Here is an 18,563-nt window from a genome sequence, read left to right on the forward strand (position 1 = left end):
ACTTGTCTATTCATTGCTACCTATGAGGTTGGAGTCCAGGGTCAGTCCATGTATAGTCTTTAGGTAGTGGCTTAGTCCCTGGAAGCTCTGGTTGGTTGGCATTGTTGTTTATATGGGGTCTCGAGCCCCTTCAAGCTCTTCCAGTCCTTTCTCTGATTCCTTCAACGGGGGTCCCGTTCTCAGTTCAGTGGTTTACTGCTGGCATTCACCTATGTATTTGCTGTATTTTGGCTGTGTCTCTCAGGAGAGATCTACATCTGGTTTCTGCCGGCCTGCACTTCTTTGTTTCATCCATCCAAGGCAACTCTTATAAGGACAAAATTTAATTGGGGCTGGCTTAAAGGTTCAGAGGTTCATTCCATTATCATCAAGCTGAGAGCATGGCAGCATCCAGGCAAGCATGATACATGTATAACTGAAAGTTCTACATCTTCCTCTGAAGGCTGCAAGTAGAATGCTAGCTTCCAGGCGACTAGGATGAGGGTCTAAAAGCTCACACCCACAGTGACAAGCCTACTCCAACAGGGTCAAAACTTATAATAGTGCCACTCCCTGGGCTGAGCATATGCAAACCATCACAGCTGCTATTCATAACTATAATTTTGCTACTATTGTGAATTGTAAATACTTGCTATGTAGCCCCAAGGGGTCATGACCAACAGTTTGAAAACCTCTAATATAGACTATTCTTGAAGCATGCTAACCCACCTCTCCAGCACATATACTCTCCTGCCAGACCTGCATTTCCCATGGTTAGGAGCAATAAATCTACAGCAACTCAGAGGCCTATTCTTTTTTTAATCTTTCACCACCTTTTAAGCGATTTCCTTACCTCCTTGCAAAGAGACCATTGCTATTGTGTCCCATGATGTCTCTGTAGAATTTTTAATGTCTCGATCCATATTTTCTACACGGAGAGTGAAGAACAACTGGTGATCCACAAAGCCAGCTCATCACTATTTTAGATTTTAAATGAATTTCCTTGCATTTTATTTATGTCGGTGTATGTGTGAGTGCACATGTTGTATGATATATATGTGGAAGTCAGAGGATAACTTGTGAGAGTTGATTCTCTTCTTCCACCATGTGGGTCCCAGGAATCAAACTCCAGTTGTTGGCTAGCAGTAAGCATCTTTCCCCACCGACACATCATCTGACTCTTAATACCATTTCAGACAATAAAGAGTGGAATGACATTTTAATGACATAGAAAGATACACACGTGGTATGTGTGAGTGGAGACGCTGAACGTTCTATTTAGTCATCTAGCTAACCCTGCACCTTCTGTCTTTTGCCTTTCTTTGGACATTGTATAGGTAGCCAGATGACAACAGGCGACTATAAATTGCGTCTATTTCCTGAAACGCTAATTGAATTCTGCTCACAGAAATCCCTATTTTCTAAACTCTTTCCCCTAACTACTGACTGACAGGTGGGTTCAGAACCTTGTCACCACGTGCACAGCAGCATGACAGCAGTCAAAGCAGTGAGTATACGACATCTCTTGGCATTCATTAGCTTTCCGGGCCTTGTAAACCTTCATTGCTGTGCAATTTTTAATTTAATAGTGGATATTAAATTTAATAATTTAATAGACCTAGATTATTAATCGTGTGCAGGTGATGCTGTAGGTACTTGAAAAGGTTTCTGATCCAAGATGCCATAAACCAGTGAACATAATAAAGACATATGTGTAAAATTCTCTCTGAACACAGGAAAAGATGGGAAGTCTAGTGCAGCAATAGTCTTACCAGGTTGGGAGATCCTTTGTTGTCAACACAATGTGAATATAATCCTGGGCCAAGGCAGCATCTTCATAATGAACCATTGTAGGATGATGTCATTATGCATCAAGGCAAGTCCAGGATAAGGCGAAGCCTATCATTGGATGAGAGAGAAGAGAAGTTGGGGGAAAAGTCTGAGAGGGAGAGGGAGAGGGAGAGGGAGAGGGGGAGGGAGAGGGAGAGGGAGAGGGAGAGGGAGAGGGAGAGGGAGAGGGAGAGGGAGAGGGAGAGGGAGAGGGAGAGGGAGAGGGAGAGGGAAAGGGAGAGAGGAAGAAGAAAGAGGAGGCGATGTGGGAGAATCAAGATGGAGGCAGGGAAGGATGACCTAGATCCAGGTGGTCTTGAATTGCCAAGGTAGCTGGGATGGATTTCTGTAGGCAAATTTATCTTATCTAGGTGGGTGGTTTATATCCTTACCAGTTGGTTGTAAGTTTATTGTGTGGATGTATTGTGGATTGAGAATGGAACATGTAAATCTGATTGTTGGGTTACGGTCTGTTGAGTCTTAATTTTACCCAGTGACTGGAACCAGAGAGTTCACAGCTAGCAGAGAGCCACCGAGAGAGATACCAATCTGAGATGAACTAGAGAAAGAGCACCACAGCCAGGGTATGCACAGGAACCTGTTCCGCTGCTATTTTTTAAATTTTTATCACAACAAACAATAATTGTTTCATGTATTTTAAAATCAAGTATAAATTTAGAACATATGCCTTAGTTAATTCTGACTCCATAACAAAATATAGGCTCTCTGCCCCACTACCACCATTGCATAGTTTTAAAAGGTCAGAGGTACCAGATGAAGTGGATACAATACTTGATGAGGAACCTTTCTTGGTTCCTGCAACTTCTACATGGCCAAAAGAGCAAAAGACATCATTAAAATTATGGTTTTAAAAATAAAATTAGAATATCAATGCCTTACGTACTGGTTACTTTCCTTTATATTAAAAACTGTCTTTAAAATCTTGTCTTGGGACCTGGAGAGATGGTTCAGTGGTACAGAGAGCTTGCTGCTCCTCCAGCGGCCACATTAGGTAGTTCACCATCACTTATTACTCCATCTCAGAAGACCTAATGTCCTCTTGTGGCCTCCGTGAGCAGCCACATGCAGGTGACTTATATACACACAGCAAAGCAATTTTGTTTGTAAAAACAAAATTGATCTTAAAAATAATCTTGCGTTCTGTTTGAAATCTGCAATAAAAGCAACCATAAAGCAATAGATATGTATTCTATGACCATGCTCATAGGGATTCTCAGGGTCCTGATTCCAAAGGTTTGGGATAAGATCTGGGGTTCTAAAATGTGATTCCATGCACCGTGCTACAAATTGAATATGAACGTCACACACAATGCATGTCTTGAATGCTTGGTCTCTATATTGTGTATTGTGATAATAATTTTTTTTAAATGTAGAGCCCTTCGAACATGGTCCCTAAATGGAAGAGGCAGGTCACTTAGAGAAGATCTTGGAACATTACATAGCCCCTGATTCTCCCTGGACTCCTTGCTTCCTGCTTGGTTGTAGCAGAGGACTGTCTACAATATGCTTCTGCTGCAGTGAACTCTTACATGCCTCTCTTGACACCGTGCACTAAAATCTCTCTGAGACTAAGAGTCATGTTAACCTTTGCTTAAGTTGCTTCTGTCAAGTATTTTTTCACAATGACATGCAAAATAACAAATTCCCTGTGTGCTCCAGTCATGAAGATAATATATTCTATCACATATGGTCTGCATACCATATTTCAAGCCCATCGTGGATAAGTTTAATTCTGTCCCTGTTTCTAGATTTTAGATACCTCAAACAATTTACAGCATCATCCTTGGAATATTCCATGCCAAATAGGAAGAATAGTCTTCTGCCTAAGACATTTGACAAAAACAGTGCCCAAACTTCATTGTAATTAACAAATGTCAGTTATTTGTCTTGTCTATTCTGCTTTTCCCCCCATTAAGAAGTTCCCTTTTTATTATATTTTCATATTATACTTTAGTAATAAACATGCATGCCAAGATATTAGTATTATCCCCGGGGTGGTATACACATGTACCAGTTTGGAGTAACCCCTGACATTTAGGCACTTTTAATTACTTATAATATTAATTAGTTTGTTAATAAGTCTACCTCCTAGAAAATTGCCATGTAAATTCTTCAAACTTTCAAACTTCAAACTTCAAACTTCAAAGTTTTTGATATCTACATTTGATCCATTCAAAGAATTCTCAAACAGTGCCTAACTTGCCAAATTTTTAAAAAAACTCATAGATATTCTTGTTCACGCTTGACATTTTCTCTCCATTGGTGATTGAGAATATCAATGTATTCATTATCCCTAACTTGGTTTCTTTCCTCATCTTTGAAGCTAATACATATCTCTAATATAATGTAAAGAATAAAGGAGAATGAATACGTTAAAGACCTAAATCTGAGAAAAAATTTAAAGAAGCCTAAATGTGAGATTGATGGTAGAAATAGTATCTACGTTCTCCTAAGGATATAGCCTAAGAACTTTTAAAGACATCTGATCAATCTCACGTTCTTGGGGGTGGGGGCAGATCAAAGGAATGTGTGCCCAAGAAATAAGTAAACCACCATTCAAAGTCTCCATTTATCCATCACATGAATACAAGCTTTGATAATATATGCTAGAGGTAGAAGGAACATGAAGGATTATTGCAGAAACCAGTTCTTATATTTAAAAGGTCGTAATGAAATGTTCATATGGTGATGGTAACAGGATCACTTGGAATGATACACAGAGGTCAAGGGCTAAGCATTTCTATAAAGTTTAGAAACTCAACTAGATTAACTTGACTTTAAATGATCAATCATTGTCATAAAATTAGGCAAAAAGAAATCTCATGAGTACTTCAAAGGCATGAATTTTAAATAAGGTTACATCAGTTGCCAACCTCTTCTACATTACACTTTCATTCATTAGTCCAAGCAAGTCAGCCCTCTGCCCTAAATTCAGGAAGCCTGGCACTTTCAAGTGCCGTCTTTAAATTTAATTCGATCTCTCACTGCCAATCTGCAGTGTTGTGTGTTGTGTTGATCACCTGATCTTGAATAGTACTTCAGTTATTTTGGGGGTATGCACACCCTTGATCTGCTCCCAAGAAGGGGATGAGATGTCTTTAAAAGTTCTGAGACTGCATCTTTAGGATTGTTCTCGATTTTCATCATGCACCAGCTCTGAGAGCATAGCCTGGCAAAGAGATAACTCTCACTAACAAGAATGATGGTGGAATTTTCTCCTTTTTTCCTAATTTTTCATTTTTGTATGGTATTAGTCACCATCTACTGCAAAAAATGGTCATATAAGCAAAAGTTAAGAGATACACTGATCTATGAGTATAGCAATAAGTCACCAGGAATTATGCTATTGCTGGTTCTATATAATAGTATAATAATAGTAGGTTTTCCTATAGCACCTATGACCTATCTGGCCATAGACTCTTGGTTTTGTTCACAGTAACAATTGATTCCACCTTGTAGAGTAGGCCATAAATGTAGTCGTATAGTGGTTGTTTAACTCCAAAAGAGCTGCACCAGTATTGTAACAGTGGGTCTGTTTTGCAGAGCAGATTGTTATTAGAAATTCAGAGTTCGCTTCCTGGTTGCTGCCGCTGCAGAGAGCCCTTGGGCAGCACCCCGCGAGCAAACTTGAGCCTCGGGACCACAGGTAAGACCAAATTGTCTGCTGCAAGAGAGCTGCCTGGTGAGATTGGGACACACAGAGGCAGAGTCCATCTAGGACCAGGCACGTCCTGTGTTTGCCGGAGGTCCCACGCCCGCGGATCCCGGGCCCGCAGCAGCTCTCTGCTCCCAGACCCTGTGGGAAAGACACCTCACCGCCTGATCAGGTGGGCACTCCTGAGGATGCAGAGCGGAAGAGACCACCAACACTGCCCACCCCTGCCCACATCCCTGGCCCAAGAGGAAACTGTATAAGGCCTCTGGGCTCCCGTGGGGGAGGGCCCAGGAGCGGCAGGACCCCTGCCTGAGACACCACCGGAACCTGAGGGAAACAGACCGGATAAACAGTTCTCTGCACCCAAGTCCCGTGGGAGGGAGAGCTGAACCTTCAGAGAGGCAGACAAGCCTGGGAAACCAGAAGAGACTGCTCTCTGTACATACATCTCAGACGCCAGAGGAAAACACCAAAGGCCATCTGGAACCCTGGTGCACTGAAGCTCCCGGAAGGGGCAGCACAGGTCTTCCTGGTTGCTGCCTCCGCAGAGAGCCCTTGAGCAGCACCCCGCGAGCAAACTTGAGCCTCGGGACCACAGGTAAGACCAACTTGTCTGCTGCAAGAAACCTGCCTGGTGAACTCAAGACACAGGCCCACAGGAACAGCTGAAGACCTGTAGAGAGGAAAAACTACACGCCCGAAAGCAGAACACTCTGTCCCCATAACTGACTGAAAGAGAGAAAAACAGGTCTACAGCACTCCTGACACACAGGCTTATAGGACAGTCTAGCCACTGTCAGAAATAGCAGAACAAAGTAACACTAGAGATAATCTGATGGCGAGAGGCAAGCGCAGGAACCCAAGCAACAGAAACCAAGACTACATGGCATCATCGGAGGGCAAGTCTCCCACCAAAACAAACATGGAATATCCAAACACACCAGAAAAGCAAGATCTAGTTTCAAAATCATATTTGATCATGATGCTGGAGGACTTCAAGAAAGACATGAACACACTAAGGGAAACACAGGAAAACATTAGTAAACAAGTAGAAGCCTACAGAGAGGAATCGCAAAAATCCCTGAAAGAATTCCAAGAAAACACAATCAAACAGTTGAAGGAATTAAAAATGGAAATAGAAGCAATCAAGAAAGAACACATGGAAACAACCCTGGATATAGAAAACCAAAAGAAGAGACAAGGAGCTGTAGATACAAGCTTCACCAACAGAATTCAAGAGATGGAAGAGAGAATCTCAGGAGCAGAAGATTCCATAGAAATCATTGACTCAACTGTCAAAGATAACGTAAAGCGGAAAAAGCTACTGGTCCAAAACATACAGGAAATCCAGGACTCAATGAGAAGAACAAACCTAAGGATAATAGGTATAGAAGAGAGTGAAGACTCCCAGCTCAAAGGACCAGTAAATATCTTCAACAAAATCATAGAAGAAAACTTCCCTAACCTAAAAAAAGAGATACCCATAGGCATACAAGATGCCTACAGAACTCCAAATAGATTGGACCAAAAAAGAAACACCTCCAGTCACATAATAGTCAAAACACCAAATGCACAAAATAATGAAAGAATATTAAAAGCAGTAAGGGAAAAAGGTCAAGTAACATATAAAGGCAGACCTATCAGAATCACACCAGACTTCTCGACAGAAACTATGAAGGCCAGAAGATCCTGGACTGATGTCATACAGACCCTAAGAGAACACAAATGCCAGCCCAGGTTACTGTATCCTGCAAAACTCTCAATTAACATAGATGGAGAAACCAAGATATTCCATGCCAAAACCAAATTTACACAATATCTTTCTACAAATCCAGCACTACAAAGGATAATAAATGGTAAAGCCCAACATAAGGAGGCAAGCTATACCCTAGAAGAAGCAAGAAACTAATCGTCTTGGCAACAAAACAAAGAGAATGAAAGCACACAAACATAACCTCACATCCAGATATGAACATAACGGGAAGCAATAACCACTAATCCTTAATATCTCTCAACATCAATGGCCTCAACTCCCCAAAAAAAGAAATAGATTAACAAACTGGATACGCAACGAGGACACTGCATTCTGCTGCCTACAGGAAACACACCTCACAGACAAAGACAGACACTACCTCAGAGTGAAAGGCTGGAAAACAACTTTCCAAGCAAATGGTCAGAAGAAGCAAGCTGGAGTAGCCATTCTAATATCAAATAAAATCAATTTTCAACTAAAAGTCATCAAAAAAGATATGGAAGGACACTACATATTCAAAGGAAAAATCCACCAAGATGAACTCTCAATCCTAAATATCTATGCCCCAAATACAAGGGCACCTACATACGTAAAAGAAACCTTACTAAAGCTCAAAACACACATTGGACCTCACACAATAATAGTGGGAGATTTCAACACCCCACTCTCATCAATGGACAGATCATGGAAACAGAAATTAAACACAGATGTAGACAGACTAAGAGAAGTCATGAGCCAAATGGACCTAACGGATATTTATAGAACATTCTATCCTAAAGCAAAAGGATATACCTTCTTCTCAGCTCCTCATGGTACTTTCTCCAAAATTGACCATATAATTGGTCAAAAAACGGGCCTCAACAGGTACAGAAAGATAGAAATAATCCCATGCGTGCTATCGGACCACCACGGCCTAAAACTGGTCTTCAATAACAATCAAGGAAGAATGTCCACATATACTTGGAAATTGAACAATGCTCTACTCAATGATAACCTGGTCAAGGAAGAAATAAAGAAAGAAATTAAAAACTTTTTAGAATTTAATGAAAATGAAGGTACAACATACCCAAACTTATGGGACACAATGAAAGCTGTGCTAAGAGGAAAACTCATAGCGCTGAGTGCCTGCAGAAAGAAACAGGAAAGAGCATATGTCAGCAGCTTGACAGCGCACCTAAAAGATCTAGAACAAAAAGAAGCAAATACACCCAGGAGGAGTAGAAGGCAGGAAATAATCAAACTCAGAGCTGAAATCAACCAAGTAGAAACAAAAAAGACCATCGAAAGAATCAACAGAACCAAAAGATGGTTCTTTGAGAAAATCAACAAGATAGATAAACCCTTAGCCAGACTAACGAGAGGACACAGAGAGTGTGTCCAAATTAACAAAATCAGAAATGAAAAGGGAGACATAACAACAGATTCAGAGGAAATTCAAAAAATCATCAGATCTTACTACAAAAACCTATATTCAACAAAACTTGAAAATCTTCAGGAAATGGACAATTTCTTAGACAGATACCAGGTACCGAAGTTAAATCAGGAACAGATAAACCAGTTAAACAACCCCATAACTCCTAAGGAAATAGAAGCAGTCATTAAAGGTCTCCCAACCAAAAAGAGCCCAGGTCCAGACGGGTTTAGTGCAGAATTCTATCAACCCTTCATAGAAGACCTCATACCAATATTATCCAAACTGTTCCACAAAATTGAAACAGATGGAGAACTACCGAATACCTTCTACGAAGCCACAATTACACTTATACCTAAACCACACAAGGACACAACAAAGAAAGAGAACTTCAGACCAATTTCCCTTATGAATATCGACGCAAAAATACTCAACAAAATTCTGGCAAACCGAATTCAAGAGCACATCAAAACAATCATCCACCATGATCAAGTAGGCTTCATCCCAGGCATGCAGGGATGGTTTAATATATGGAAAACCATCAACGTGATCCATTATATAAACAAACTGAAAGAATAAAACCACATGATCATTTCATTAGATGCTGAGAAAGCATTTGACAAAATTCAACACCCCTTCATGATAAAAGTCCTGGAAAGAATAGGAATTCAAGGCCCATACCTGAACATGTTAAAAGCCATATACAGCAAACCAGTTGCTAACATTAAACTAAATGGAGAGAAACTTGAAGCAATCCCACTAAAATCAGGGACTAGACAAGGCTGCCCACTCTCTCCCTACTTATTCAATATAGTTCTTGAAGTTCTAGCCAGAGCAATCAGACAACAAAAGGATGTCAAGGGGATACAGACCGGAAAAGAAGAAGTCAAAATATCACTATTTGCAGATGATATGATAGTATATTTAAGTGATCCCAAAAGTTCCACCAGAGAACTACTAAAGCTGATAAACAACTTCAGCAAAGTGGCTGGGTATAAAATTAACTCAAATAAATCAGTTGCCTTCCTCTATACAAAAGAGAAACAAGCCGAGAAAGAAATTAGGGAAACGACACCCTTCATAATAGACCCAAATAATATAAAGTACCTCGGTGTGACTTTAACCAAGCAAGTAAAAGATCTGTACAATAAGAACTTCAAGACACTGAGGAAAGAAATTGAAGAAGACCTCAGAAGATGGAAAGATCTCCCATGCTCATGGATTGGCAGGATTAATATAGTAAAAATGGCCATTTTACCAAAAGCAATCTACAGATTCAATGCAATCCCCATCAAAATACCAATCCAATTCTTCCAAGAGTTAGACAGAACAATTTGCAAATTCATCTGGAATAACAAAAAACCCAGGATAGCTAAAGCTATCCTCAAAAATGAAAGGACTTCAGGGGGAATCACTATCCCTGAACTCAAGCAGTATTACAGAGCAATAGTGATAAAAACTGCATGGTATTGGTACAGAGACAGACAGATAGACCAATGGAATAGAATTGAAGACCCAGAAATGAACCCACACACCTATGGTCACTTGATTTTTGACAAAAGAGCCAAAACCATCCAATGGAAAAAAGATAGCATTTTCAGCAAATGGTGCTGGTTCAACTGGAGGGCAACATGTAGAAGAATGCAGATCGATCCATGCTTATCACCCTGTACAAAGCTTAAGTCCAAGTGGATCAAGGACCTCCACATCAAACCAGACACACTCAAACTAATAGAAGAAAAACTAGGGAAGCATCTGGAACACATGGGCACTGGAAAAAATTTCCTGAACAAAACACCAATGGCTTACGCTCTAAGATCAAGAATTGACAAATGGGATCTCATAAAACTGCAAAGCTTCTGTAAGGCAAAGGACACTGTGGTTAGGACAAAACGGCAACCAACTATTGGGAAAAGATCTTTACCAATCCTACAACAGATAGAGGCCTTCTATCCAAAATATACAAAGAACTCAAGAAGTTAGACCACAGGGAAACAAATAACCCTATTAAAAAAATGGGGCTCAGAGCTAAACAAAGAATTCACAGTTGAGGAATGCCGAATGGCTGAGAAACACCTAAAGAAATGTTCAACATCTTTAGTCATAAGGGAAATGCAAATCAAAACAACCCTGAGATTTCACCTCACACCAGTGAGAATGGCTAAGATCAAAAACTCAGGGGACAACAGATGCTGGCGAGGATGTGGAGAAAGAGGAACACTCCTCCATTGTTGGTGGGATTGCAAACTGGTACAACCATTCTGGAAATCAGTCTGGAGGATCCTCAGAAAATTGGACATTGAACTGCCTGAGGATCCAGCTATACCTCTCTTGGGCATATACCCAAAAGATGCCCCAACATATAAAAAAGACACGTGCTCCACTATGTTCATTGCAGCCTTATTTATAATAGCCAGAAGCTGGAAAGAACCCAGATGCCCTTCAACAGAGGAATGGATACAGAAAATGTGGTACATCTACACAATGGAATATTACTCAGCTATCAAAAACAACGACTTTATGAAATTCGTAGGCAAATGGCTGGAACTGGAAAATATCCTGAGTGAGCTAACCCAAACACAGAAAGACATACATGGTATGCACTCACTGATAAGTGGCTATTAGCCCAAATGCTTGAATTACCCTAAATGCCTAGAACAAATGAAACTCAAGACAGATGATCAAAATGTGAATGGTTCACTCCTTCTTTAAAAGGGGAACAAGAATACCCTTGGCAGGGAAGAGAGAGGCAAAGATTAAAACAGAGACTGAAGGAACACCCATTCAGAGTCTGCCCCACATGTGGCCCACGCATATACAGCCATCCAATTAGACAAGATGGATGAAGCAAAGAAGTGCAGACCGACAGGAGCCGGATGTAGATCGCTCCCGAGAGACACAGCCAGAATACAGCAAATACAGAGGCGAATACCAGCAGCAAACCACTGAACTGAGAATAGGACCCCCGTTGAAGGAATCAGAGAAAGAACTGGAAGAGCTTGAAGGGGCTCGAGACCCCATATGTACAACAATGCCAAGCAACCAGAGCTTCCAGGGACTAAGCCACTACCTAAAGACTATACATGGACTGACCCTGGACTCTGACCTCATAGGTAGCAATGAATATCCTAGTAAGAGCACCAGTGGAAGGGGAAGCCCTGGGTCCTGCTAAGACTGAACCCCCAGTGAACTAGACTGTTGGGGGGAGGGCGGCAATGGGGGGAGAGTGGGGAGGGGAACACCGATAAGAAAGGGGAGGGGGGAGGGGGATGTTTGCCCGGAAACTGGGAAAGGGAATAACACTCGAAATGTATATAAGAAATACTCAAGTTAATAATAATAAAAAAAAAGAAACATAAAAAAAAAGAAATTCAGAGTTCACAGCCACATGAAATTGGTGGTCACTTTTCTCCTCAAATAGTATGCCTTGCCTCTTCCAGCACTGTGCAAGCTAACTAGGAAGGATGAACCTTCCAGGTCAGCAGCCATGTAACTTCTCCATGTTCTTTGGACTCAAGTATGTGATGTCTTCAACAGCAGCTTTTCCATCAACTTCTGAAAGATAATCAAGAACAATGGCAATTCTATAATATTTTAGCATCTATGGGATATGATTGGCTAACAACTTATAAAGAGGTAACTTACTTCTGGTATTGGGTTTTTTATTTAGTACTGTATGGTTTCTGGTGTGTTGTCCCCCTATAATAGGATAGTTTCACTTTAACTCTTTTTATATAAGTATATATTTTAGGAAGCTTCTACTGTGAGAGAGTCCCACATGGCTTGTCTAAAAGGCTTTCTAATAAGGTCAATTGATTGAAAAATTGAATATGCAAAGAGTTGAGCTGGCTGATTAGACATAACATGGACTAAGAGACTCATTTTGACATCTTTTCAGTTGCTAAGTGCACTGAATTCAATTGCTTATAGTTGCACATATTATGTTAAAGTCATATGGTTATAAAATCTAGATGTCCCCTAACATCCAGTTGAATGTCACTGAATTTATCTTTAAAAGTAAAACGTGAGGGTAAAAGTTATTTTTCAATTAAAACTTCATATGTGCATATATATATATATATGTTATATCAATGTGGGCAACATGAAGTTGATGAACAGAATTTTATGATTTTTGATTAATATTTCCATGCATTCTGTCAAGGTACCTAGCTATTTCCTAGCTCCAAGTTTTATCTTAGCTTGATAAACTAAGTTTCAAAAATAGAGACCGGCTAAAGTTGATTTAGTGAGAGATGTTAAAGTCAGAAAGATCCCTTTGGGACATCAGCTGACTCATAAAGGATCTGGACTGTGACCTGAACCCTTAATAACATACAAATGATTCAAAAACATTGCTTCTAAGTCACACATCATGTAGATAGGTATCATGCCAGCCTCATTACACTGCCTGAACAATTCCAGAATTCTCTCTGGTCTTCTGACTTGTTAAGCTTTATCTTTCTGCTCCCTTAAATTCTAAAGCTATATCTGATATAAATGGAAGAATGGCACCCAGAAGAACTTAGGTATCCATGAAACCTAGGTCAGTCAATAGTCCCAAGAAAATCCCTTTGTGTTTCTCCTTTAAAGAAAATCCCTTTGTGTTTCTCCTTTAGCTGTGTGTGCACGTGTGTGTGTGTGTGTGTGTGTGTGTGTGTGTGTGTGTGTGTGTGTGTAGGAAATAGAAAGAATACTGTCTGAATTTACAATGAATTGAATATAAAGGAAATGACTTCTATAGCCCATCTTTCATCATCTATATTTTCTTTCCTTCCTCACAATGAGGACATAAAGCTTGAGAAGGAGCCCAGAGAGTTGTAAGGCCTGAGAACATGTTTAACTATCCCAAATCATTATCCATATGTGAATTTTAAAAAATAATTACTCCTGTGTGATTGTTTTTCCACTTTGAAATGCTATAGAGTATCATTTTGATTTGAGAACTGAATTTTTCCTTTGCTCAGAGCCCATAAAGCTGTAGGTAGGCGTACGACTCATTCTGATGTGGGAATGTGGTCTTTATCTCAGGATGTGATATAAAATTTGATACAAAGTTCACAAATGCTGTATTACTAACAAAATGTGAGTACTAATTGTGTTTCTTTTTTATTCTTTACCCTTACCACCCATAAAAATGAATGGGGAAAGGAGATCTGTTATTCCAACAGTTTGACTATGAAACACTGGAACTTGAATTTAAGTGGAATTCATTTTCCATGAGGCTTCTGCTTAGTTGCATTAATGTTTTTGTAAGCTTTAGTGAAGCTGTACTTTATTAAATTGTTATTTTGTTTGTGAGGAAATGCAATATTTTCATATATATATATACATTTATATATATATATATATTACATTGATTAGATCCTACCCTAAAGCAGATTATGGTCAATGATTAGATTCATTATTAATTAATTATAATATCAGTTACTGGAAAATATCTCAGTCAATAGAAGATGGAGGTTTTAATCCTATAAGATACTAAGATTCCTTGCCTATTGTTACCTAGGTGGGCTTAATGAAAATGCTTACTCTCTTACAAGTGTAAATCAATATTAAGTAGTGATATTGAAGAAGTCTGAAGTGTATATGGGGTACATATACACTCAGAACTACTGACATGCAGGTCTCATTACTTCATATGTCACATAAGAGTAAATTATATCAGGTAATTTACTGGTGATATTTTCATTCCTATAATTTTAGCATTTTGAAGATTGGAACAGGAGAATAATCATGAGTTCAAGCAGCCCAACTTGGGCTATAGAGTTAGATCTTGTCTCAAAACTGACAGCAGAAAAAGTAAAACTAAATAAATAAATGGAAATAGATTGAACTATAAGTAACAAAACACCAAAGATTGATCCAGGCCAAAAAAAAAATGCTTTTCCAATAAGAAGATGCAAAGACCCTAGCCTAGCATTGGAATAACTGTGTTGAGGTACCACAGGGACCCAGATCATCTCTACCGTGTGCCACCGTCTTAACAGTGCTGACTTTCATCTTTATGCCTGTCACCAATGGAAAAGCACCGGGCTCATCAAAACAGAAACGAAAAGAAGAAGCAGCAACGCTGAACGATTTGTCCTCCCATCAGGAGAGGTAAAGCTTTCTGCAGCACCCTGGAAAACACTTAATATAACATCATTACTTAGATTGACTTTAAAAGCTCTTTGACTATAATAGATAAATAGACCCCTACCTACAAAGAAGCTACGAAAGAGATATTGCTGTGTCTTTTGAATTTTAAGCATTGTTAACAAGAAGAGAATGCAGGTGTTTTGTAAGCAGTTGATAGTATTGGCCACAGTGGCCTTATTTAAACATTAGCAAAAGCATTCTGTCTGCGTTGATGTGAACACATCAGAGTACCCAATGAGATATTTAGAGAACTAAATAAGACTTAGATAATTGTTAAGTCCTATAATGATTCTTCTTAGTAGCTTGGCATTACTTTTCTTCAGTTTCTTTCCATCAACATACCAAGTATTAGGCTTTCGTGACATTTTCCAAAGCAGACATGGGTTTAATGTTGATTGTCTCCATCCCTCTTCTCTCCCACACGCCATAGCCTCTTCTAGTTTCCATGGTTTATGTGTCCGGTTACACAACTGCCCTTCTGCAACATCTTTATTTCTTTGTCTTTGCCTCCTTTTCAGTTTCATGATCCATATGAGAGTGGGTACATTTAAAGTTTCCTTGCTTTGGAATAAAGTTGTCTTGAGTATTTAAATATTTTTCTTGTATTTTTCCCCCACTTGATTAGCAAGGCTGGTAAAACATGTTTGCTTCTTAAAAGTTAACATGAGCCTACTCTACTTACATTTTCCAATTTCAGGTGAGTAGAGTGAATGTTGCTTCATGGCATTCCTTTAAAAGAAAGCATTCGTGCTCGCTTCGGCAGCACATATACTAAAATTGGAACGATACAGAGAAGATTAGCATGGCCCCTGCGCAAGGATGACACGCAAATTCGTGAAGCGTTCCATATTTTTACACAGGCCCACAGGAACAGCTGAAGACCTGTAGAGAGGAAAAACTACACGCCCGAAAGCAGAACACTCTGTCCCCATAACTGACTGAAAGAGAGGAAAACAGGTCTACAGCACTCCTGACACACAGGCTTATAGGACAGTCTAGCCACTGTCAGAAATAGCAGAACAAAGTAACACTAGAGATAATCTGATGGCGAGAGGCAATCGCAGGAACACAAGCAACAGAAACCAAGACTACATGGCATCATCGGAGCCCAATTCTCCCACAAAAGCAAACACGGAATATCCAAACACACCAGAAAAGCAAGATCTAGTTTCAAAATCATATTTGATCATGATGCTGGAGGACTTCAAGAAAGACATGAAGAACTCCCTTAGAGAACAAGTAGAAGCCTACAGAGAGGAATCGCAAAAATGCCTGAAAGAATCGCAAAAATCCCTGAAAGAATTCCAGGAAAACATAAATAAACAAGTAGAAGCCCATAGAGAGGAGACACAAAAATCCCAGAAAGAATACCAGGAAAACACAATCAAACAGTTGAAGGAATTAAAAATGGAAATAGAAGCAATCAAGAAAGAACACATGGAAACAACCCTGGATATAGAAAACCAAAAGAAGAGAGAAGGAGCTGTAGATACAAGCTTCACCAACAGAATACAAGAGATGGAAGAGAGAATCTCAGGAGCAGAAGATTCCATAGAAATCATTGACTCAACTGTCAAAGACAATGTAAAGCGGAAAAAGCTACTGGTCCAAAACATACAGGAAATCCAGGACTCAATGAGAAGATCAAACCTAAGGATAATAGGTATAGAAAAGAGTGAAGACTCCCAGCTCAAAGGACCAGTAAATATCTTCAACAAAATCATAGAAGAAAACTTCCCTAACCTAAAAAAAGAGATACCCATAGACATACAAGAAGCCTACAGAACTCCAAATAGATTAGACCAGAAAAGAAACACCTCCCGTCACATAATTGTCAAAACACCAAACGCACAAAATAAAGAAAGAATATTAAAAGCAGTAAGGGAAAAAGGTCAAGTAACATATAAAGGGAGACCTATCAGATTCACACCAGACTTCTCGCCAGAAACTATGAAGGCCAGAAGATCCTGGACTGATGTCATACAGACCCTAAGAGAACACAAATGCCAGCCCAGGTTACTGTATCCAGCAAAACTCTCAATTAACATTGATGGAGAAACCAAGATATTCCATGAAAAAAACAAATTTACACAATATCTTTCCACAAATCCAACACTACAAAGGATAATAAATGGTAAAGCCCAACATAAGGAGGCAAGCTATACCCTAGAAGAAGCAAGAAACTAATCGTCTTGGCAACAAAACAAAGAGAATGAAAGCACACAAACATAACCTCACAACCAAATATGAATATAAAGGGAAACAATAATCACTATTCCTTAATATCTCTCAATATCAATGGCCTCAACTCCGCAATAAAAAGACATAGATTAACAAACTGGATACGCAACGAGGACCCTGCATTCTGCTGCCTACAGGAAACACACCTCACAGACAAAGACAGACACTACCTCAGAGTGAAAGGCTGGAAAACAACTTTCCAAGCAAATGGTCAGAAGAAGCAAGCTGGAGTAGCCATTCTAATATCAAATAAAATCAATTTCCAACTAAAAGTCATCAAAAAAGATAAGGAAGGACACTTCATATTCATCAAAGGAAAAATCCACCAAGATGAACTCTCAATCCTAAATATCTATGCCCCAAATACAAGGGCACCTACATACGTAAAAGAAACCTTACTAAAGCTCAAAACACACATTGGACCTCACACAATAATAGTGGGAGATTTCAACACCCCACTCTCATCAATGGACAGATCATGGAAACAGAAATTAAACACAGATGTAGACAGACTAAGAGAAGTCATGAGCCAAATGGACTTAACGGATATTTATAGAACATTCTATTCTAAAGCAAAAGGATATACCTTCTTCTCAGCTCCTCATGGTACTTTCTCCAAAATTGACCATATAATTGGTCAAAAAACGGGCCTCAACAGGTACAGAAAGATAGAAATAATCCCATGCGTGCTATCGTACCACCACGGCCTAAAACTGGTCTTCAATAAAAATAAGGGAAGAATGCCCACATATACGTGGAAATTGAACAATGCTCTACTCAATGATAACCTGGTCAAGGAAGAAATAAAGAAAGAAATTAAAAACTTTTTAGAATTTGGGCTGGAGAGATGGCTCAGTGGTTAAGAGCACCCGACTGCTCTTCCAGAGGTCATGAGTTCAATTCCCAGCAACCACATGGTGGCTCACAACCATCTGTAAAGAGATCTGATGCCCCCTTCTGGTGTATCTGAAGACAGCTACAGTGTACTTATATATATAATAAATAAAATAAATCTTAAAAAATAAAAAAAAAAAAAAAAAAAAAAAAAAAACTTTTTAGAATTTAATGAAAATGAAGATACAACATACTCAAACTTATGGGACACAATGAAAGCTGTGCTAAGAGTAAAACTCATAGCGCTGAGTGCCTGCAGAAAGAAACAGGAAAGAGCATATGTCAGAAGCTTGACAGCGCACCTAAAAGCTCTAGAACAAAAAGAAGCAAATACACCCAGGAGGAGTAGAAGGCAGGAAATAATCAAACTCAGAGCTGAAATCAACCAAGTAGAAACAAAAAGGACCATAGAAAGAATCAACAGAACCAAAAGTTGGTTCTTTGAGAAAATCAACAAGATAGATAAACCCTTAGCCAGACTAACGAGAGGACACAGAGAGTGCGTCCAAATTAACAAAATCAGAAATGAAAAGGGAGACATAACTACAGATTCAGAGGAAATTCAAAAAATCATCAGATCTTACTATAAAAACCTATATTCAACAAAATTTGAAAATCTTCAGGAAATGGACAATTTCCTA

The 18,563-nt window shown here is 39.4% G+C and overlaps 1 non-coding gene across 1 annotated transcript; it reads left to right on the top strand.

The window, feature by feature from the left end:
* The first annotated feature begins 15,534 nt into the window (after positions 1–15,534).
* On the top strand, positions 15,535–15,641 carry LOC120095805 (U6 spliceosomal RNA). The gene has a single exon (XR_015633786.1). It is a non-coding gene; the product is annotated as a U6 spliceosomal RNA (small nuclear RNA).
* Positions 15,642–18,563: the final 2,922 nt, after the last annotated feature.

Source organism: Rattus norvegicus, chromosome 11, assembly GCF_021556685.1.
Source record: "Rattus norvegicus strain SHRSP/BbbUtx chromosome 11, alternate assembly SHRSP_T2T, whole genome shotgun sequence".
In the NCBI taxonomy this organism is placed as follows: domain Eukaryota; kingdom Metazoa; phylum Chordata; class Mammalia; order Rodentia; family Muridae; genus Rattus; species Rattus norvegicus.